Source organism: Triturus cristatus, chromosome 8 (assembly GCF_964204655.1).
Source record: "Triturus cristatus chromosome 8, aTriCri1.1, whole genome shotgun sequence".
Lineage (NCBI taxonomy): Eukaryota > Metazoa > Chordata > Amphibia > Caudata > Salamandridae > Triturus > Triturus cristatus.
In genome coordinates this window covers 43,006,075-43,030,685 of record NC_140591.1, presented here as the reverse complement: position 1 = coordinate 43,030,685, position 24,611 = coordinate 43,006,075, and the positions used below count along the sequence as shown (strand labels likewise).

Sequence of the window (24,611 nt, the reverse complement as noted above, 5' to 3'; positions counted from 1 at the left end):
CTATTTAGGCGTCATGATCGACGAAAAATTAAGCTGGAAACCGGCAGTCGAAGTGAGAAAACTCCAATTTGCAAGAACCACTTCCGCACTTGTAAATTTCTCTAGGAAACTCGAGAGAAAAGCACCTGTGGAAATGGTTAAAATCTATAAAGCCAAATGCATCTCAGTGGCTTTATATGGAGCGGGTGTATGGGGCCACGCAGCTGTGGGCCCCATTCAGGCAGTAGAGAATGTTTTTTTGAAATACCTTCTCGCATTACCAACTACAGCCGCAAATTATTCCTGCCATCTGGAACTGGGTCTTCCGTACGTGACAGACCTGGCGAGAATCCAGCCTTTGTTATTGTGGCACCGAATCTGGTCATCAGAAAGAACAGTCTTTACCCAAAAAATTATCCAAGACTGTAAGGCCCTTGATAATGTACATAGATCTAGGTGGTTAGTCTATGTCAGTGTTCCTCATAGTACGGCCCGCGGGCCGCTGGCGGCCCGCCAGGCCTTCATTGGCGGCCCGCGGACCTTGATCGAGATCGAGTACAGTGCACTTCTCTGGAGTAAGCAGGGAAGATGGCCGCAGGAGCAAACGTTGTGAATACGCGTTTAATACGTAATCACAACGTTTCCTCCTGCGGCCATCGTCTCTGCTTTCCTCCGATTGGCCTGCCTGCCTCTGACATCACAGGAAGCTCAGGCCCTTTAAAAGTCAGCGGTAACTAGCGCTAGTTACAGCTGACTTTTAAAGGACCTTTTGGTGAGCTTCCTGTGCCCCTGGTGTCACGACGTCCTTCCAGCCCCGGAGAACTTTCGCAGCAGCGCCTGCACAGGTATGTTTTTTTAATCGTTATGTACATTTGGCTCCTGCGCACAGCCTCCCCAAGCCCCTATAAATTAAACTGTGAGCGCATGCCCCGGTGACGGCCTCTAAGCCTCCGAGTCTTCCCTCTCTTTCGGTCTCGCTCCTCAGTGAAAACCAAGACTCCAGGAAACGGGTAGTGCCTTCTCTTTCCTCCTTTCCTTATTTGCTGCCCTGTGAAATGGATCCAAAAAAGAAAACGTGTCTATGGACGTCTGCATTTTCTGGATAGGGCTGACTGCAGGCGAGGCGATTTTATATCAAACAAGGATCTACCACAAAAGTATTGCCCAGACTCCATACCGGGGTGAACTTGAAGACTCTGAGGGAATTCCCACCTGGAAACGTGAACACTAAACACTGCAGGAAAGGGATGTATGTGTTCGCTGCACAGAGGATTGAACGCCATTTAACGGCTCACATATAGCCTGCAAAGGGAAGGGCTCTACATGCATAGAGCGCAGGAGGGAAGATTGCATATCTATAGCCTGTAGGCTGGAAGTCTGCACACGTGCACTCTACAGGGAGAACTGCACACACACGAACACTGTGTGGTCCTTCAGGGAGGGAGACAGAGAGGGAGGGAGGGAGACAGAGAGAGAGGGAGGGAGACAGAGAGAGAGGGAGGGAGAGAGAGAGGGAGGGAGACGGAGAGAGAGGGAGGGAGACAGAGAGAGAGGGAGGGAGAGAGAGAGAGAGGGAGGGAGACGGAGAGAGAGGGAGGGAGACAGAGAGAGAGGGAGGGAGACAGAGAGAGGGAAGGAGACAAGAGGGAGGGAGACAGACAGACAAGAGGGAGGGAGGGAGACAGAGAGGGAGAGAGACAGAGAGGGAGGGAGACAGAGAGGGAGACTAGAGGGAGGGAGAGGGAGGGAGGTAGGGAGGGAGGGAGGGAGGGAGGGAGGTACTGAGACAGAGAGGGAGGGAGACAGAGTGAGGGAGACAGAGGGAGACAGAGACTGAGGGAGGGAGAGAGAAAGGGAGACAGAGGGAGAGAGAGAGAGAGCAATAGATAGAGAGAGAGGGGGAGACAGAGAGAGGGAGAGTGATAGAGGGAGAGTGATAGAGGGAGGGAGGGAGCCAGAGCTAGATAGATAGATAGATAGATAGAGATGTGTGAATCTGGTGGCTCAGTGGACGAAGGCGTCTGCTGCGGGGGCCTGTGTTCAACCTCATGGTCACAGTTTTTTTTTGTTGCTCTAGCCCCGCCCCCTCCCCCACTGACCCCGCCCCCACCGGTGCGGCCCTCTGCCACAAACCACACTGTAAATTTGGCCCCCGAGAGAAAGTTTGTGAGTACCCCTGGTCTATGTCAAAAAAATTTTAACTGACTTCGGGTTAGTAAAATACTATCACGACCCTACTCTCATTCAGGAGTTAACGAGGAAGGTTTTCTATAAACTTTGTTTTAATCATCTTGAAGACCTACGACTTAACTCAGAGGTTATGAAGCAAACAGTCAGGCACAGTCTAACAGTCCAGACGGTATTTGGGATCCAGCCTTACCTAACTTATAGTATTACTTCTTATGAATTGTTCCTTTTAGTTAGGTTTAGGCTGAATCTTTTCCATCGTCTAGTGGTTTTTCCGTTGAAAAATAATTGGGCTAAAACACTATCACCTTGCCCTTGTGACAGGAGTTCCTCCCAGTCCACAATCCATACTATTCTTTTTTGTAAATATTATATGGATCAACTGAGAAAATTACTAATCCCCTTATTAAAACGTTTGGGCTTCCGTACTTGTCGCCCAGCTCTACTCTTTTTACAGTCACTGGAGGGGGAGGGGCTGGTCTATATTGTTTCTAATTTCTTACAGAATATCATGCGACATAGACCGAACTTAGGTTGATTTTATCCATCTGATTTTACTGTCAAACTGACTGTTAAAAACTAAATTGATGCTCTTTACCCAGATACCTTGTATGCATTGCCACTTTAAATTTGTGAATGAAATCACTGTGATCATTCTTGTCTGTGATGAATTTTAAATTGATGAGATTTTATGTGACATTTTACTATGTATTTTTACTTGTATCTTTTATGACCTTTCTTCGGAAGGCCGAATAAAGAAAGTTTTGATTTGATTTGATTTGATTCGCCTTTTCATAAGCTGTGCTCATTTGAATGCAGGTTTCATGCTTGACACTTGTCGCTTCGTGAATGGAGATCAGTGGTTGGGAGTCCAACTGAATAAAGTCAGGAATGAAGTCTTGTCTCGCGATAATTTTAGCATTTTGTTCATGAAATAAACTCAAGGTTACTATGGCTATGAGTGTAGTGTGAAGTGTATATTGTAAAGCTAGAGAGGGGCTGACAGTAATGCCTACAATCTCCATCCTACACTGTTACTTCAACAGTTAAATCATTGCCAGACTGGCTACTGCAGACAGGCAGCTCCTTGTAAGTGACAGTAACTAAAAAAGTATAAGGTAAAAAAATACAGGGCAATATATTGCTGTGCTTCGATAATTATCAGTATAGCCTTGAACTTGAAATTACTGGTGGTGCTGGAAAGATACCGGCCAAGCAGCGACCCGAAAGACCAGTAGAAACATGAGCATGTATGATATTATTTCCTAAGGTGCTAATGAGTGTCTCTTAAAAACCAAGACACAAATTTATTTTAATGGGAACTGTTGGGATGCTGGGAAATAATCTTCAAAAAACACAATCCTCCAGCCAAATCCGGGATGTCTAGTCACCTCAGATGTCGAAGAAGAGTGATCGGAGGGGCACGATAGGTCCAAACTTTTTTTAATTTATGAAAAACAGTTCCCTGACTTATTATAAAAAGACTACAGACCACGGATGGTCAATTCCGATAGTTTAAGTGCTTCAGCTGAAGTGTCAGACAGGGAGTCTCCTCTGTTATGAAACGGTAGACCGGACAGACAGCTAAAAAAGAAACAATCCTTCTTGCCAAGGTGCCTGCTGCTTGCCTGAAAGAAATGTAAATGTGTGCAACTGGTTAATCTGCAAATGTAAAGTGTGATTGGAAGCCAGTATAGTTTTAATTGATGCAATTGAAGCTTCCTGATAACACAAACGTATTATTTTTAAATGGTAGTGCAAGCATACATGCCAATAGACCCGATTCAGGCGCAAAGCCGTACTGGGAACCAAAACCGGCCCTGGCAAAGTGCTTGGCCGCCTCCCCGCCCCGTCCCCCCTCGTGGGGCGGTTGGGGTGCCGCCGAGCTCTTTGCCAGGGCTGGTTTTCGGCCGATTTTGTTACAGGGCCGATTTTGCAGCTATGCTGCAAAAACGGCCCCATAACAGAAACGGCCCCCAGGGGCCCAAAACCGGCCCCCACACGTTCGGCGCACCAGGGGATTGCCCGGTGCCCGCTTCGGCCAGTCCAGCCCTGTTCAGGCGGGAGAATCCCGATTTTTCAGGCCCAACATTGCTTTCTTTTAGCTGTCTCCCGCCTGAAATTAAATTTTCTTCAATAGAAGTCAATGGAGAAATTACATTATTCTGATTACTGTTTCAAAATCTCCCACTTCCCTGTCCTAAAATGTTGGCAAGTATGTGTGTGCTTTTAAGGGGCAGTTATTTTTTTTTTTTATTGCACTTCCCACAGTCTAGCTATTACTAAAATCTATATTTTGAAAGCACCTTTTGATGTTAAACCTTTTTGCATATTTTGTAGCATCGTTTCTTATACTGCGTGTAACACAAGTTTAAAATAATGACTTACATATTCACAGTGCGTTCTGTCACAGGCTGTGGCCTCGCAGCACTAAAAATACTCAGGTCACTATTCTGCCTCACTGACCCCCGCCCACATTGCATGCAGCATCCCAGTACCCTTATCGTTTTTTTAATGCAGTTCGACCTCTTGTTCACGCCACGCCTAGAGAGAAGGGCAGCACTCTTGGGGCTGTATCAAAACACTGTTGTTTTGAAATAAAAACACTTTTCACGCTAAAATTGATGTATATCCAGTGATGACCTAGGCAAGTAACCCAGGAATGACCGTACACAATATTTAGTAAAGCCTAGAGTTCTTTAAACACTGAGCTTTGTTGTGTTCTTTTAATGGTTTTATTGATATGCAATGGTTTTAATTAAATTATGCAATAAATAAATTTACCACTGAGCTTGAAGTTGCTGGAATGGTAAAAGGTGTTATTTTGGGGATTTTTAAACGTGGCGTGCCTGACCTAAACCGAGTGATGCGCGTCTGAAAGCACATTTAAACCTCATTCGCTAAAGCACTGCACAGGGTCAAGAGGACGAGTAAACAGTGCACCTGATTTGATTCATGGTACAACTGTACACTACTGCGCACGCTCTACCATGTAGTGCCTCAATTTTCCGAAACACAGTAACATCTCTCTGCGCACGCACACAGGATGGGCACGTTACTTCTGCGCATGTCAAATCAGGAATCGTGCTTCTCTGCGCATGCTGTAATGAGCAATATTTCATTTCTGCGCATGTCAAATATGGTCCTGGATCTTCTGTGCGCATGCTCTGATGAGCCATAGCGCACGCATACGCAAGCTTTGCAACGCGGTGACTTCTTAGTCTTCTGTACGAATGCGCTTTAATTCGTATCCTTTTTCTGCGCATGGGCAGTAACCTGTGCCTGATCCTGACTTGCATGGACATGTCCTGTTTTGGAGAATCTCTAAAGAGCAAATCTCAACCCACGGCTAAATCGTTCTACCTTCTGTCTGTTGTTGAGAATGTGTAGTGTTATGCTTTTCCGATCCTTATTTAAAGCCTTCCTAGGGTCCTGTTGGCTGACTTCCATCAGCTCTGCGCTGTCCTAGGCTGATGGTAAACTGTCTTCTGCAAACAGAGAAGAGGTAACGCAGCCGCGTTAAGATTCGGTAAGTAAAGGTCACTGAATTTAAATGTACCTCTTCTAAATAACTAAACTACTGCTCAGCTTACAGCAAGCGGATTCTCAGTGGGGGAAGCAGTGTTGTTTCATGGGGTGGACACATAGGCCACGTCTGATCGCCTGGTGCTGCAGAGGATCACACTGTTTCACTGCATCTCCTGTGGTGGTGGTGGTGGTGGTGGGGGGGGGGGGGGAGGATGGGGACATGCTTTTCTAGTGTGGTGTGCTTGGCAGTGTGGCAAGCATAGATCAGGCAGCCTCTGATGGCCCATCCTTCCAGGCCGTGATCCTTTGTGCAGTCGTGAACATAATATGAGGCTCACAGTGGAGAGTGTAGGTACAATTAGAAACAAAGTAAAGGTGCTCTTAAGTGAATACAATAATGAAGGCATTCCGCACACAAAGAAATTCTCCTGAACAATTATAAAGAGTCCATCAAATAACAGTCATTTCTGGCGATAAGAAGAAATTCTTCCAAATTTCTCTCTTTATTGACAATGATGATACATCAAACCTGATAAAATCCAATAGCCTTTGACTGTGAATTTCTTCTTATCGCCAGAAATGACTGTTATTTGATGGGCTCTTTATAATTGTTCAGGAGAATTTCTTTGTGTGCGGAATTCCTTCATTATTGTATTTGTTTTTGGGTCTTCCAAATAGGGAGTAGAGAGGGGTGGACTCCCTGGTCTTCCTGCACCAATACTACTTCCCCAGATTTGGATTTTGTCAGGTGTGGTTGTTTCCTTGTGCCTCAACCCTCGGTTCGCCATTTGTTATATAGTGCTCTTAAGTGAAGTTTGTCCAAAATGCGCATCTTCTTTTTTTTTATTCTGATCTCTGTAGTTTATTTTCATCAGTATAAGAATGTCATCATCTTAGACAATGGGACATTATTTGGCTCTAAATAAAGTTTGGATATTGATGGTGATTCATTTCACTGCACTTAGTGTATTTATGACGATGTAAATTAATATCTGGCGAACAAAAGTTACATTATGTCTAGTGATCACAGCTGAAGGAGCCCAGCATATCTGTTAATACACAATGCAGTGAAATATTGAAACTGGTAATGTGTGTAAAGTGCGATCTATGTAATTTTATGGGAAGTTCACCTGATAGAAGAGCGACCACCAGATGCGTGGGCATCTGATTAAAGGAGAAAGGAATTATGATCACATCCATCCAGTGGTGGTAGATGTACAATGGCTGCCCCCTCAAATCTGCATCCTCTTCTGGACTTGTTGCATCACTTAGCCCTCCGACCCCTCTCGCTCCCATTTGTAAAACTAAACACCTCTAGGACCACTGCATCTTAATCCAACATAAAGAGAGAACAATTTCAAATAAAAAAATGTCTTGAAGGCAAAGCTAATCCAGTCATGCACTCTCGATCTTGGAAAATGTCCCTCCTTATATCGGACTTGTCACATCCGTCCTGCAGTTCAGATAAGAGCCACTGACACATCTAGGAATATGTCAATACATATGATGCAAGCATTTAATTTACATTGAAAAATGTCCCACAATAAAACTGAATGCTTGATGGCAGAAAATGTACATTGATCACTCAGATTCATGATCCTGATAATAACAAACGAACGGCCCATCAGACAGTGTAGCAAAATCCTTTTCACCTCGGCATCTTTACCCCTTCTGCAACAACTACAGTGGCTCCCAGTGTGGAAGCAGATTACATTTAAGATCTGCTGCACTGTTTTCAAAGTTCTTTATGACCTGGGTCCTAATTATCTATCAGACAAATTTGTAAGGTACTTACCTTCCAGGACCCTACGGTCAGAATCTAAATCCCTTCTTTGCACCCCTCGGTTCAAAAAAGCTTGCATGGGTGGCAAAGCCTTTTCTCATCCAACTCCCCTTTTTTGGAACCAACTTCCCCTTCACTTACATCAATGCCCAGACTCTTACAATTTAGAAAGCTGCTAAAGACTTATCTGTTCTGATGTGTGCTTACTTGGCTGAAGTTAGCAGTCCTAGCGCGGAGATACCCCTGACGGGGTTATTCAGGCGCTGTATAAATTATTAAATATCAAATATATCAAATACCTCTCTGTCCAAATCTTTAGCATTCATCCTAGTTTTGTAACTTAACTTGAACCATCACTATCACCAAATTCTCAAATTGACCAGTTACACCTCCACAATATTAAGGATGTTCTCAATCCCACTCATAAAATAAGTTAGTTATGTTATGGTCATAACCAGACTTGTGAAAGGCAGTCTAAAGAGTCCCTGCTAATTCTTTAGTGGCTTTAAAATCAGATTTCCATGCATCACACACACTTTAAAGGGGATAGATCCAACACATCACCATAATTGTAAAATATCCTAAGTGGCGCTTACTAGTAGTCAACATTCCATACCTCATTTGATTTGACAATTACAAGTAGCCTCCCATTCTCTCTCCTGATCCACGGCCGCCCCAAATGATTTTGCACAACATTAAATTCAGCTCAGGAAAACAAAGGGTTAGTAAAACAGGGATTTCATTTTCCTTGAATGGCATTTTGTTGTCCTAGAAATTCCGTGAATATACACATAATCCACATATATTACACCATTTTCTCTCTAGAGCCTGTGTTTTATAAAATTTGGTTTTCATTTTTTTGTATGTATTTGCTACCTTAGCTACACTGTCAGATTAAACATAGCTGGGTCATACTGCAGTGTCATCATACAGAGATGTTGGCAATTGATTATTAGTTGTACTTCTTAATAAGTAATGATGGCTGTACACACTCGATCCATTCTGATTGGCAACATATGCGCTCCTGTAATTTCTTACTTTTGTAATGCTTACTATAAAATGTGTCTTGAAGATACAACTGAGTATCAGAATCACATTTTGCTTAATGATTATAGTAATTTAAAACTGTTTTCCAATACAATACAGTATAGTTCTCAATTAAATTCAACATTATTGATTCAAATATTTCCATAAAAATATTTATTTCATTTTCACAGATAAATAGCATGTAAATTGCATTACAAGAAAAGATTTTTTTAAATGCATACAAATGATAAAAATTAGCTGACTTAGGGCGATGCAAAAGAGACAAGGCAATGGAAAGTGTACTAGAAACGTACCCTCTAAAAATAGGTTTTAACTAGAGATTTTGGTAAAATAAAAAACCTGGGCTAAAAAAGAACCATTCAAATACGGTAAGAACAACTGTTGTGGCTCATGCTTGTTTGGGCTTGTGCCGAGTTTATTTGTTGCGCGCATTAGCCTTGTGTGCGTCATATGTTTAGGTTTGTAATAAGTTCTGAATTCTGGGAATGTTAGGAGTGTTGTCCGGTGAACAGTTGCTGCTACACTGCGCTAGAAGGACATGTTACCCTGTACTTGCACTTGTGGAATAAAGTACTTGTTTTGGAACTACGTGTACCTCATCACTTCAACAACCCAGTTGTTTCGTACCATTAGCAGAGGGAAGCCAATGTTTTCACCATTGGAATGTACCATAATTTAAAATTCATCCAAAACCTTCTTCCTTCTGAATTTAAATTTGTTTTTAGGTACAGCTGGGCTTCTCCCACTCTCACAAAATTTGAAGTGCAATCATTTAATGTTTAGGCCATGAGCAGGGTCTTTACAAAGCTTTTCCATCTGCGTATCTTTTTTTTAAACAGAATCTCTTGCCAGGTACACTGCTTTGATTTAGGGTGTCTGATTTTTCAATGCCCAAGGGATCAAGAGAGATAGAAAGCATATTAAAGAATGGATACATATGAGTAATATTATTTGAAAGATAATTTCAAAGTATCTGTTTTAAGACCAACAAAGAGGCCTCACCTGAACCCCATACCTTACCAGAGGAGGGTGTAATATCAATCATCACAATGTACATCAGGGTAGAGGTGTAAGAAAAGTTGGTGCTTTATTAGTAGTGGAACATCCCATCCAACCATCTCCTAGCAACACCACCCAGCTTCTCTTCACTCCATTCCATGTGACATCTCCACATTCTTGCTATGAGGTGCGATTTTTTAGCGTTCTATTCTCCTTTCCACTTCATCCCTCCAATTCAATGAATTTGATTTGGCCAACATAAGTACTCTAGCCTCTCAATTTATCCATTAGTCTCAGGGTGATAGAGAGCACATGTGTGTTTTATCCCTCTTTTCTCAAGAAACTCTCCCATTTCCCTGGAAACTAGCTGAACCCCATTATCTGTGTGTAATGTTTCAGGAAACAATTCCCTTCCCATTAGTTCCCCTAGAATGTTTGTCACATGTCTAATCTCTATTCCTTTTTTATTTTTTATTGTTTAGTCCTCATACGCCATTAGATATACCCAGAGCCAATTAACCTTCTCTGCGGCCCCCCAATTGATTGGCACCAGCAAGAGAGCTCTGATCTAAATGGATGCACTTCACACAAACCCTCTCCTATTCAGTCTGTTCTGTTCCTCTTTCTGGTTAGCCCCCAGAACTGACCAGAGTGGTAAAGTATCCCTATGTAAAGGCATAATCATTGGACTGTTGTACCCCTGGTATTAAATATGTAGAGCCAGTCCACACAAGGCAACCAAAAATCTTTTCTTTTCTTGCTATTCTTTTTCCATATGGCCCTGTCAAACTTCATTGTATACTTAATAGAATTTACCCAGTCTAAAAAATGTCGGAGGAGTGTTCGTAATCCAACATTTACAAATTTCTCTCCGAGCAAGTAGGATAAGGTAAAAGCACAACTTATTCTTATCTGACGATAACAACTCATAAGTTGGGAAAATCCCGAAAAATATTAAACTTATGCTCACCTGGATGTCAAAACCAAACTTGGCTTCCATACCTCTAGTAACGAAACTCCAAAACTGATGTAGCATTGGGCAGTTTAAAAACATATGCTCATCATCTGCTTTTTCCTGATCGCATTTCGGACAGCGCGGAATAGGTCCCTTCACAAACTTGAAGAGTTTTAAAGGAGCTCAGTATACCCTGTGAAGAGAAAAGAGATGGTTTCTCCATAAATCTGCAGCTTGAACTGTAGAGTATAAAAGATCATAGGATACTTGCCATAGTTCTTCCGTACTGGATCCAGGCAAGCACTCGCCCCACAGCTGCGATGGAAGGGTGAAATCACCGTCTGCCAAGTCTATCAGGAACCAGTATAAATTTGCCACCTCTTTCTTATTCTGATTTCTCTTCCTCAGAGCCGTCTCCAGATCATTGGAAAAACCAACAGTTGTACCCACTGCCTGAGTCCAGCTTTTTATTTGTAGATATTTGAATTTATAATCCACTGCCTGTAATGCTCCTCGGGTCATGCCATGATAACAATGAGCCCTCGGGAATAAGTTGTGCCCAGCATGGTATCCCAGCTGTTTTTAGCGGAGTTACCAAAGAATCCTTAGTCCACTCAGGTGAGCCTGGAGCATCCCAAATAGGCGCCATAGCACTGTAGTAGCTGATTTTCAACAGCTTTCTAATTTTGAACCAAATAGAGGCTAGGCCATTTAGAGACTTTAGTCGTACCTTCTTGAAAAACCTTGGATCCTCAAATTTGTATATGAAGACTTGATCTCCTCCTTTTAGGTCTTGCAGCATTTCTTTAAACATTTTCCCAATATCGGATCTGTCTGGTTCACTCATAAGCATTTTCCCTGCCCTCATTAGAAATACCCATGCATAAAAGACTAGGTCGGGCGTACATAAACCTCCCTTGATTTTCTTTCTCCGTAACGTTTTCCATGAAATTCTTGTACCTTTAGAGGCCCATATAAAGGTATTGATTTTTGCCTGAAGTTTTTTAAACCCTCCTCTTTAAATGCTAAGGGGATATTTTGAAATAAAAATATGAGTTTTGGTAAGAGCATAATTTTTACTATGTTAACTCTGCCAATTAATGTCAAAGGCAGATAGGCCTAACTCGTTAAAGAGTTGGAAATTTCCTTGTCAACTCTACGTAGGTTGGTATCTGTGATGTCTTAAATATTCTGCGTGATCCTGATACCCAAATATCTGATCTCTCTTTTTATTGTGGGGAGACAGACATTCAAATTCCAAACCATACACTCAGTTTTAGACTCATTAATCTCATAACCAGAAATATGGCCAAATTGTTGTGCTATGCTATATATGATTGGAATTGCCGTAACAAGGTCAGATGTATACACCATCATATCATCGGCATATAAAGATACCTTTTTCCCCCAGTTTTTATACTTAAAATTGAGTATTTCAGCATGCCTTCTGATCCTTTCAGCTATAGGCTCTATATATAAATTGAAGAGCAGCGGTGATAGGGGACACCCTTGCCTTGTTCCCCTCTGAACTTCAACTGGAGAGGAGAGATTCCTATTTACTAGAATTCTAGCTGTAGGTGTCTGATAGATCGAGGAGACTGCCCTGCAAAACGTTTCCCCCAAATTGCACCTTCTCAATACATGAGTTAAATAGACCCAATTGACTTGATCGAACCCCTTTGTGGCATCAAGTGTAATAATAGCAATTGGTAATTTATGGAGTGTCGCTAGATCTATAGCTCCGATCAGATTGTATGTTAAATCTCAGATCCCCCTCACCCTAATGAAGCCTTTTTGATCTTTATGCAAAAGACCTCCTATAACTCCATTCAACCTCTCTGCTAAAATCTTGGCAAAGATCTTGTAATCAAGATTAAACAGAGAGATTGGTCTGTATGAGTCACAATGACTAGGTGTCTTAGATGGTTTTAGAATCAGAGCCACAGCAGCTTCACTCCACGAGGAGGCATACTCCTGCCTTTTTCGAAAATGTAGGAAAATTACTTTCCATAACGGGGGTAAAAACCTCCATCAAAGATTTATAGAGCTCTGCCGGCAGGCCGTCTGGTCCCGGCGCCTTGCCACTTTTCCCTGCCTCTATTGCCTTCTTGATTTCATTTGTGCTTATCGAGCTATTGAGATTACTAAACATCTCACTGATTTTGTTTAGAGGAAATTGGTCTAGCCTACCCCTCTTGCCTCATCTTGCGGGGTTAGATCCTCTCTCTATATATATATATATATATATATATATATATATATATATATATATATATATCTTATCAAAATGCTTTTGAAAAGCCTCTTAAGCCTCTTCGATCTCTGTGAGGCTCTTGAGTAAATTTCCAGAGATATCACAATCTACCTCTTTTATATCACCTTTCGCTAGTTCCTGTTTGGTCTTCCAAGCTAGAAGCTTCCCACAGCCTTCCCCATACTCGAAGTGAGCAAGCTTACTAGCCTGCCACTTCTTTTTCAGCCTTGCATCTAGCACCCCTGCCAATTCTGTTTTGAGAGATTGTAAATCCCCATGAGTATCCCCAACCGCCATATCACCCTGGGCAATAAGCTCTTGCTCTAACTTCTGAATTTTGCCCTCTATCTCCTCTACCTCTGCTCTTTATTTCTTCTGCCTAACAATTTGAATTGACGATATACAGCCTCTCAAAAAAGCTTTATAGGCATGCCATACCATTTCTATTGAGGTGCTTTCCATGTTGGTCAAGAAGAAGTTCTTTGTTTCTATAACTAATTGCTCGATCACATCTTCCTCTAGCAGGATGGCTCGATCTAAGGTCCATCTTCTGTTGGTCAATGTAGTTGGAAGTTTCAGAGCTAGCGTAACTGCAGAGTGATCAGACAGGTGTCCCCGTAAGTGAATCTCTATTCCTTTTGTGAAAACTATCTCTGGCAACCTAGAAAACATGTCATTCACCACTATTGCAAATGTTTCTTGCCCATCTCCATGGATTGGACCCAAAATATTCAGGGTTATCTCCTTCCATGGACCTGGCGGGCTTTCTCTGATTATCATGGGCTGTACCCCTTGGTTTCCTGGATTTTTCACTAAGTGTGCATGGCAGTCAATCTTGTACCACTCTCTCTACCTACAGGTCCATACCTGGCCACCATTATGAGGTTTGCAGTCTCTCCTTTGTTTTTTACATTCCTTGACATTTATGCGCCAAAGCTATAAACTTCTGTCTGAGTTTAGGAGGCAGAATACGTCTTGTTCCTTTAAACAATAGATCATTATGGGTAGACAACCCATCTCTTAGACACCAAAATCCTTTACGACCATCAGAGCCTGCTTTCCTGTCAATCCATCCACTTTTTACTAACTGCATTATCTCCTTAAGTATGGGATCTGACTTTAACTTCTCATGTTACCTTCCCTCAGGAATTATCACACAATCAACCTCACAAACATACTCTGCTTCTTCGCTATCAAATTCACCATTGCCATCTTCCTCACAATCTTCTCTAAAAACCGATCAAGAAAGTGTGCCTGCTAGTTTATTTTCCACACCTGGAATATATTTAATTTAAAAACTATATTCCTGTAAAGCAATTACCCATTTAGGTATCCTCCCTAAAACGGACTCAATCCTTTTTAAAAAAAATATTCCACAAAGAGGTTTGTAATCAATTCTGACTTCAAAGGTACCTCCCCACGAGGGGGCGTGGCCAAGCCGGCGACCAAGATGGCCACACGGCTCTGAGGCTCTGTAAGGCTCTCCAGTATCCTGGCATGCTCCTGCAGCCCACGCCGTCATCGTGATGCGAGCACCGGGTTTATAGAAGCGCACAACGACCGGGGACCATCTGGTCGAGAAACAGAGTCGATTGATGCCTGATGAAGGCCGCTAAGGCCCGGTAGCGAGGGTCCTGCCCGCGCAAGATCGGCGCACGTCTCTGGCCAAATGCTCAGGGCCGCAACAGCTCGGAGTGCCCTGGATTGCATGGATTTCCGGTGAGTGCCGCCTCTCCCCCCGCAGTGACGACCTCCCACAGCTCGTCTTTCCCTCCGCTGCCGATCGGGAGTCGCATCGGTACCAGCATAGCGGAGCTACACTCCCAACCACATGGGACGCGCAGGGGGAGGGGCGCACGATAGACATGGCGTGCGCCGCCATTTTACATTAGAGGCGCCGCTCGATATGAGCCCACGGCACAGAGGAAGGTGCACTCATTGTGCTGTTGCCGGCAGAGTTGACCTCCACAGACCAATTGTAATAGAGCCACGCTTAACTTTGCAGATAGACTAGTGACAAATGCATCTCCATTGCTTGTCTGTAAGTACGGAGAGGTCATATCCGGGCGCAGTATAACAAGGTCCCTTCTAGAATCTACGGTACAATTCGCACAGGGCGGTCATTGGTTTCCTGCTGAAACTTGGTGCCTGTTCCCCGCAGCGGCAATGACATCTAATGCACAGAGGTCGCGGACGGCTGGGTTGCGGTGTTCCCTCATGCAATCAATGGGCTAGTACGCGAGGCAGTGCGCCTCCTTGTGTTACATAGGCGCAGCGTTCCCACGGACAGGACTGGGCCCCTCAAGTATTGTCGCTGTAGACTTTGAATCACCGCCTGATCACGAATACGCTGAAAACTTGGGACAAGTACACCTTGAGAGCATATCTGGGACCTGGCAGAGTACAGTGGCTCCACCTCGCACGGTATGGGCCGCAAGGACCCGAAACAGAGAACGCTTCCTTTTGAGAAACTCGCTGACACCTCCACAGCGCAAAGCTCCACCATGGCAGAAGCAGCGCATGGCCCGATTTTGAGAGGTGGATCCCTGGACGCGACGCACTCACTACTTCAGGAGATGCATGCTGGCTTCAAGGCGCTGGACAGTCGCTTCGACTCACTGGACAACACCATTGCAAGCCTTGGCACCAAGGTACAAGCGCAAAACAGAAGGTTGGATGTCGCAGTAGCCCGCATATCGGACATTGAGGATGGTACGGCACAGTCAGTTAAACGTTTGGAACGGGTGGAGCGCATTTTAAAAGAAGTGGCCATCAAAAATGAGGATTTGGAAGCGCGAAGCCGACGAAATAACGTACAAATTCTCGGTGTCCCTGAGTCCACCCCCACTGGCCGCATGGATCTGTTTATCGAAACTTTGCTACTGGAACTGTTCGGCAGGGAATCTTTTACCCCTGGCTTTGTAATAGAAAGGGCACATAGATCACTGGGCTCTCGTCCAAATCCTGGTCTTCCTCCCAGGCCTATTGTGGCACACGTCATGAACTTTAGGGACAGGGACACGATCCTTCGCATGGCAAGAGATGAGGGAAACGTAGACCGGCAGGGTTCCAAGTTATCCTTCTAACCAGACTTCACCGCCATGGTACAGGATGCCAGGCGGAAATTCAATAGCGTCAAGGACGCCCTGAGAAACCTGAATTTGCATTACGGTATGCTGTATCCTGCTCGACTGAAGGTGGATGTGGATGGTAGGGCCGAGTCTTAGACAATCCTTTGGAGGCACAGGAATTCTGCAAGACGTACAAATAGAGGAACAATCCCGCAAACTGGGCCATTTCTAGGCCTTCGCCACCACACAGAGGCTCAGATGCAAGCGCAGACCTGTTTTCGAGTGCTTGCATGGGATGACCGGTGCATTTCTTAGACATTCCTTTTTTGTTTCACTTTGCAGGAGCATGTCGCATAATTTTGTAATGACATTACAGTGACTGGAGGCCAGCTGGGGCGTTGCTTCCCCCCATGGTATATCCTTTTGTAAGGTTCGGTTCAAATTGGGGTATTGTTTCTGGGGAATGTTATTTGTGTGTAAAGTAATTTTGTACTCCACGTTCATTTGCAGTTGGGGTTTGGCCATTCCCCGGTTGGGGTCTGGCTGGGTGGTGGGAGGGGGGTGGGGTATTTCATTTATGAGACAGTTGCTGCAGGTTTGTTTACAGCGTTATAACTTGATCACTGCTATTAATTGTCACCAATTTACACCAATGAGATTGTCACAACACCCAGATGACCAGGTTCGGTAACGTAGAGGGTCCATTGAGCCTCTCTCTACTCGCATGGAATGTACGAGGCTTGAATGACAACAAGAAAAGATGACAGATCATACATTATTTAACGAGGCATAGGGTAGATGTTGCACTCTTACAAGAAACACACTTGCCAAAGGTTAACAGGGCACATTTTGGGTCTAGCTGGGGAGCGAATAGATATTTTGTGAATTATAGTAACTACGCTAGAGGGACAGCCATCTTAATTCATAATAGGGTGCCTTTTTGCATGAGTTCCGTTCACCAGGACAGAGACACTATCTAACAGTTACTGGAACCCTGTCTGGTATGAAAATGACATTTCTGTGTATATATGCCCCCAGTGTAGACTCTCCTGACTTCTTCCATGCCCTGTCCTCTCATCTAGACAAGCTGGACTCACAGACGTTGATAGTGGGCGGAGACTTTAATTTACTGCCTGACCCTGTCAAGGACAGCACGTCCAGGGCACAAGACACCAAACCCCATGCTCGTCGGGCACTCCAAGAGCTATGTGATAGGTTCTCTCTATTAGATGTTTGGTTGAAACGCAACCCAAACACGACCGAATACACACACTATTTAGGGCAACACAACACATGGACTAGAATAGACTTTTGGTTACTCTCGCCGGACATTTATGGTTTATGGTTGGAGACACTGCCTGGGACCTATTTTGATCATTCCCCGGTTAAACTACAGCTGCAGTTCCCCCGCCCGGAGGGATTTGAACCGCGCATTACAGGACGAAGTTTTCAGAGCAGAAATACAAGAGGCAATTGTAGATTATTTTGATTTAAACACCAGCTCGGTAGATTCATGGGCAGTACTGTGGGAGGGGTTCAAAGCTGTCCTCAGGGGCACGTGCATAGCAAAACACGCTGGCGTCCGCAAAGATCTTTGTAACACACTATCCAAATTGGAGCAAGATGTCAAGATACTAGACGAGACATCGACACGGCACACATCTCCCACTTATGAGCAGAGACGGTTGGTGTTGTTGGAGGACTACAGGGAATCAGCGGGCAGGGAAATCCTATTTATGGGGAAGCACCAGACCGCTGGACGATATGGAGAGGGGTAAAGGCCCGGTAGGACTCTTGCACAGTTACTGTGTCTACCCTACCACAAAACATACATCACTGAGCTTAGGTCCCCCGACTCACACACCTACACCACTACAAAAGACATTCAAAGTAGCTTCCTGAGGTTCTTTTCAAATTTATACAAATCTATTCTCGGTGTAGATAAAACTGCACAGGAGGCCTACCTAGACGAAGTAGCGTTAGTATACCTGGAGAAATATATGCAGGACTTCCTAGCTGAACCTATCTCAGTAGTAGATGTGCTGCTTGCCATTGACTCAATTCGGGGTTCCTCGGCCCCTGGGTTAGATGGATTCACAGGAGAATTTTACAAAACATTCAAAGAAATACTGGCCCCTAAACTTATTGAGGTGTACGCGGAGGCCCTGGAACGGCAGATACTTCTCCCCACTCTACGTGAGGCAGTCATAATCCTCCTCCCCAAACCTGGCAAAGACCCTACGCAGTGTGGTTCCTATCGCCCGCTGTCCCTGTTGAATTTAGATTATAAAATATTGGCAAAGGTCATCTCCAATAGGCTTTCTCAATGAATGCAATTCATCATCTCCCCAGCTCAATCCGGATTTGTACCTCATCGCTCCACCTCCCTGAATCTACGCACGTTGTTTTCGGTCTTACACAGAATTGACCCCGAGATGCCGGTGCTGCCATCCTACTGGATACGGAGAAGGCTTTTGATACTTTGGAATGGTCCTTTTTCCTCTCCATAATGCGCCACATGGGCATGCCCATGGCTTTTATTGCTACAACAGACCTTTTATATAATACACCGACTGCCCGATTGCGTTTGAATGGGACTCTTTCCAACCCCTTTCAGCTAACGCGAGGAACCAGGCAGGGCTGTCCACTGTCCCCATTATTGTTCATTCTGGCCATGGACCCCCTCATACGTCATTTTCAAGAGAAACATCTCCACAGGGGATTACAATTCAACACTGGCCCGTTATTGGTATCCTTATATGCCGATGATACTATATTGTACGTTAGACACCCACTGGATAATTTGTCAGAGCTGATTAGAGAAATCATCCTATTCAGAAGTTTTTCAGGGCTGGGCATAAATCGGTCCACTTACATTCAGTACTAAACCATGGGAATTAGAGTTCCCCCTTGCATGGTGTACGGAATCGGTAAGGTATTTAGGCATCCACATCCACCTGGACACCTCCCAAATACTTAGTCTCAACTATGGCAGAGCTATTAACGCACTCGACACTCAGATTGAGAAACGGTTGAAGTTACCCTTGTCGATAGCCGGCTGCATAGCCATTATAAAAAATGGTTGTCCTACCCAAATTTTTTTTTTTTTTTAACAACATTCCGATTCCCCTCACCAATAATTTTTTCGACACACTTCATTCGCTTCTGAGTAAGCTTGTTTGGGGGGGGGGGTAAGCGGGCACGTGTCCGCTGGGCAGTCCTCACGTTGCCCTATGAGAGAGGGGGTTATAATGTGCCGGATTTTCAACTCTATTATTTGGTGGTACAATGTAGTTATGCATATTCCTGGTATCATCCTGACGCCCGTATCCCTTATTTGAAACCAGAGGCAGACCTGGTATTACCCGGGCACCTCTCGGCGGTGCTGCCTGTGGGCTTTCCCAGAGACCCTGTTGACATTCAGACTGTGTCCTCCCCAAGCTGGGCATGGCATAAACTTGGCCGGATCATGGGAATGGAGAAACTCTACTCCTCAGCTTTACCTGTGGTTAATCCTCGTCTGCTTCCCATTACATCAGAACAACTGATGCAGCGTACCTTGGCAAAGTATGACCTGACTAAACTGGGAGACTTGTATCCGAACGGACATATTTTCTCCGCGTCTGAAGACACACGCTTTAGCGCAGCAGACTATATGGATAAATTTGTATTGTGCCGCATCTTCTCCGCACTATGCTCCACCTACCCAACATTCCCATTAGAACCGGTCTCGTTCCTTCCTTTAACGCTACTCATAGAGAAGGAAGACAACACACATCTGACATCTAAGCTTTACAAGGCTAGTGCTGCTTTGAAATTGGTGCAAGATAGCAAAATTCGCAGCGACTGGGAACAGGACCTGGGAATCACTATCACAGACAAACAGTGGGCCCACTGCTGCTCGGTTACACAAGACGTATCCCTAAACAGCAGACACAAGCTCCTCCCATTTCAAATTCTTGCGTCACATCTATTTTACTCCGGCGCTCGCACTTAAAATAGATCCCACTAAGCCTCATATCTGTCGCAAATGTTCCGCATCTTGTGCTGACTTCGCACACCTCACTTGGACATGCCCGACTTTGCACGAATTCTGGAAGCGAGTTCACCACACGCTTGGTCTGATATTACATATCCCACTGACCCCGACTCCGGAGGTAGCACTCCTGGGCAACACTGTCATGTTCACTATGAAAACGTGCAGGTTATCCTCTTTATGTCTTCTATTAGCTAAGCGTGAGATGGCATTACACGGGGGACGGCCCACTGCCCCAAATGTTCAGGGATGGTTGCACAGTATTGCATATTGTAATGTGAACAGTGAGCTTTATGCTGATACAATGCCCAGTACGTCTCATCCAAAGGATATCTGGGGGTCATACAGGGCGTATGTCGAGACTCTCAGGCAAGAAAATGAATCGCAACTGGAGCAGGGAATAGTCCCAGCGGGAGTGGGGTGATCATGTCCGAGTTATTGGGTTACAGGTTTTTAATATTCACAACAGCAACTTCGCTACGTTGAGACATTGGAATGGGCTGTGAAAAGCGGGAGATATGACTGTCGGGGGTGAATTATCGTGAACGTTTACTCTGTGGGTGGGGACGGGTTGCGGACCCCATTGTGTCATGTTCTTGTTAAAACCACTGGTCTTATTAGTTGGTGCTATGTCAAACAAATTATTAACGCTGTGGATGATGACTCCGAGAAGCTGTGACGGTCTTAATTTTGAAATATTGTATGTACATGCTCATTTGATTCCTTGTTTTGGTAGAAATGCAAAATAATTTCCTTTTTTTTTCAAAAGTAAGACATGAAAAAAAAACTAGCACAATAAAAAGATATGTTGGTTTTTGATAGCAGCGCCCATTTGGTGCACAGTAGTCTCATTGAATAAGTGAATAAGCTCATGCGTGTATTTTTTTAAAAAAAAGAAGGTACCTCCCCTCAAAAACCTCTTCAATTTCCTTATTGCCCAATATACAGCAATGATGTCTCGTTCAACAACTGAATACCTTGTTTCAGCACCTTTTTACCCTTGTGAGATGAACATAATAGTGTTCATGCCATCATGTCCATTTTGCTGTAAGACAGCACCCAGTTTTTTAAGTCTGGCATCCTTTGTTATTACAGATCTCTTTTTAGGGTCAAAATCTTTTAGCGTGGTTGCCTGGTTGAGCTCTTTCTTTAGCAGATGAAATTCTCTCTCACAAGCCACATCTCAAACAAATTTAATACCTTTCCTCAACAGATGTCTCATGCTGACACTTAATTCCACAAACGTCTGGACAAACACCAATATGTTCAGTAATTCCTAAGGAATTTCATCAGCTCCTCTCTTGAAGTGGGTGAGCTGACTCTATGAATAATGTCAACCAAACCTTTATTCAGTACAACAACATCTCCAGTAATAATGTGACCCAAATAGTCTATGGCTTTTGTCCCAAATTTGCAGTTCTCCAGTTTTATTGTAAGATTTTACTCACTCAGTCTCTTTTGAACTTCTCTGACATGACTATTACGTTCTTTAGTGTCCTTGCAAAAGACCAGGATAGCATTTGGTAGACACAAACTCCTTTCATACCCTTTAAAATCTTTTCCATGACTCGCTAAAACACAGACACCGTGGACACTAGGCCGAGAGGCAACCTCGGAAAGTTCCAAAAAGCATAACAAAGGCAGTCATGTCCTTGGACGCCTCCTCCAACTATATCTGGTGGTAGGCTGAAGTGAGATCTATTGTACTAAAAACTTTGGCCCCACCTAACAACATCGACAATTCTGAAATATTCAGAAAGGGATATTTGTCCACCAACTATTGCATTTTTATTGAGATCTCTCAAATCTACAAATAATTGTTAACTTAGACTTGCTCGCTGCAACAACTGTTGCAAGCCTTTCTGTCCTTTTAACTTCTTCAATAATTCCATTAGCCTTTAATTTTTCAATCTCTACTCTCATCTCCTCTCTGACAGCTATAGGAGCATTCCTTACCGTACAACATACAGGTTGAGCCCTCAAAATCAAACTTATTTTATGCTTATAACCCTTTAAAGTCTCTTCCAAAAAATCCCACCAGGCAGCACATCCACTTCATTTAAGTCTATCTTATCTTTTAGAGAAATAGGTGGGTCACCATTATGGTTTAACATCACTCCTAAATCACCTTGATGTAGCCAATTGATTGAGCTATTCCCTTTCTTTGATATATAACATTTTCTGGACTCAATCAGACCACAGAAATACCCATGCAACTTAATGGGGTTACCCCCTTTTGCACACGGTCTAATGCCAGGTTTGTGCAATGTGACCTTATCTTCAAGTTTATCTCAATCAAACTTGTTTGGGATTATTGTGATTAATGCAACTGAATCAAAGAGATCCTTTGTACTTTCCCCTTCCACTAAAATCGTGTCTACTGGACTAGACTTAACTGTGTCACCTATCTGCAATACAGTTTGCCCACATTCAAAGTCTGTGTCGTCACTATCCTGTTCATCATCTATAGCTACTTCTCTGACTTTCTGTTTAGGTTTCTTCATTTTACATAGAACCACAAAATGACCTTTCTTTTTACATATCGTACAAGTAGCTTTAAGAGCAGGGGCATTTTGTCTTTAGCCAAATGACTAGTTTTGTCACATCTGTAATAATTCCTTACAGAATCTTTACTCTTATCATCTCTATAGTCATTTTTATAATTAACTTCTTTGAATGTGTCCCTTACAACATGCACACTTTGTTCTTTACCATTCCCTATTCTAATAACATCAACACGTTTTATCGAATGCTCTATTTTCTTAGCCACTATTAGAACTTCCTCTTAACCATAATTCTTCTCTCACCTTCTCAATATTGCAGCCTAGCATAAACTGATCGCAAATCCTTTCATCCAGCAAGGCTGCAAATTTACAAGAGGAAGCCAGTTTCCTTAAATCAGTTACATAGGACTCAATCGACTATCCTTCCTTCTGAACCCTTCTTCCAAAGTATTACCTCTCTAAGATGGTACTCACAGTGTCAGAGATTTCCGGGAGATGATCAAACAATTCTTGACCTTCTGTCCCCAGACAATGAAGGAGAAGTGATATTTTTCTCTATGCGCTAAGAGACGTCCCACATACCTTTGTATATCGTTGAAATTGTTTCTCCAGTTTTACTGTTTTATGGGTGGAGTTCCTGGATTGGTTAAAAATAAATGAGGAGCAGTAATTTGGACTAAGCAGTATCTCACACATGACAATATAGAAAGTCTCTTATTTCTTCTTCTTATTTTTTAAAAATAATAATGTTACCCGAACAGAATTACAAGCTCGAAAACATAACGAGAAACTCAAAGAAAACCTGTGAATACGCTCAAACCACAGAAATACCCACCAAACAACATGATATGTGATAACATCATCAAGTGTGCATACCACTGAACAACACCTTTTTGCTGGAACATGCTTGTATCACTGTGAAACGTGAAGGCCCACAGAAACCTGTTAAGGTGCCACAGAACAGCACCCAGGCCGTTTTCTGCAGACTGAGCGTGAGCTCACACAGCTGGCAATCTGCAAAGATACGAAGCAGTGTTGTTTTTGTTCCTTTCAAGATGACAGCACGCAGACGTCAGCATTATGCGTCATCAGACTGATGTAAGCACACACAACCGGCAAACCGCAGTGATACGAACCGATGTAGTTGTTGTTCCTTTCAAGATGGCAGTACACCGACGTCAGCGTTGTGCTGCGTCATGCAATGCCGAGAACCATGATGAGTTTCAGTGACGCGGTTGAACCAACGGTTTAGAATGTCCTTGCAGCTTTAAGCAAATTAAATAAGATATAAAATTACACGCAAAATGTACCACGAAGTGCACAGCTGGTCAGAGTGCATGTGAAAGGCTTTCCACTGTTTCTGCTTGCTATTTGAAGCTCCCTCTAAATTAAAAGTTTTGAAAGTAGCTCTCCCACATTAAATCCAGTATTTGTAAAACCAATTAATCTATGACAAGTAGAAGACGATTCGCAAGAACCTTCGCCAGAATCTTAACCTCTGTGTTAAGCAGCGTAATCAGCCTGTAAAAGTAGCAGTGCTTCACTGGTTTGCCCTGTTTATGTATACGAACTACATTTGTGGATTGTAGATCACACGGAAGTCATCCCCTTTCTTTAACTATGTAAAATATGCCTTGGAGTGATCCCATTAGCTTCCCTCCCACACTTTCAAAAACTCAGAAAGAGAAACATTTGGGCCTGGAGTTTTCCCCTCTTAAGTTGTCTGATTGATTCCCCTAACTCTACCTCCCCACGGTCACAGTTAAGCATTGGTCTGTCATCCTGTTTGACGATCGGTAGGGAAGTATCCACTACAAATTTCTCTCTCGCTCCCCTGGTCCCCCACACTGGGCCCAGTACAGCTCGACTAAGTGCAACGCAAATGTCTGGGGTATCTCAGCGCCCTGCTGACTATCATACCCCCTCGGTTTCTAGCGTTCTGATCCACCTCTGTCCCTAACTAATCTTTCTACCCATTTCAGCAGTTTCTCGGTCTTCTTTCTGACTTCCTACAGTCTGTGTTGGCGTGCTCTGTAATGTGCCTTTGCTGTATCCCCCCAATCATTGGAATTCGACCCTGGCCATGTGGACCTGATATAGGAGTAGTGGTGTGGGGGTCACCACATATTGAGCCTCACGGAAAACCAGTCAGCCCTCAAGAGCCTTCACCTCCCTTATCTTAGCTCTCCTTTCCCTCGTGGTATGCACGAGCAACTATTCAGTACTGTTTTGAAACCTTCCCAGACCATTGTGCAGCATTTCTGGGGG

The 24,611-nt window shown here is 43.7% G+C and overlaps 1 protein-coding gene across 1 annotated transcript in view; it reads left to right on the top strand.

Annotated features, from left to right (window-relative positions):
- The first annotated feature begins 5,388 nt into the window (after positions 1–5,388).
- The window catches only part of LOC146799966 (uncharacterized), a 31,360-nt gene continuing 12,137 nt past the window's right edge, over positions 5,389–24,611 (top strand). The window contains exon 1 of the mRNA XM_085620902.1: positions 5,389–5,695. The gene's annotated coding sequence lies outside the window, so the exon portion shown is untranslated. The remainder of the gene's footprint in view (positions 5,696–24,611) is intronic.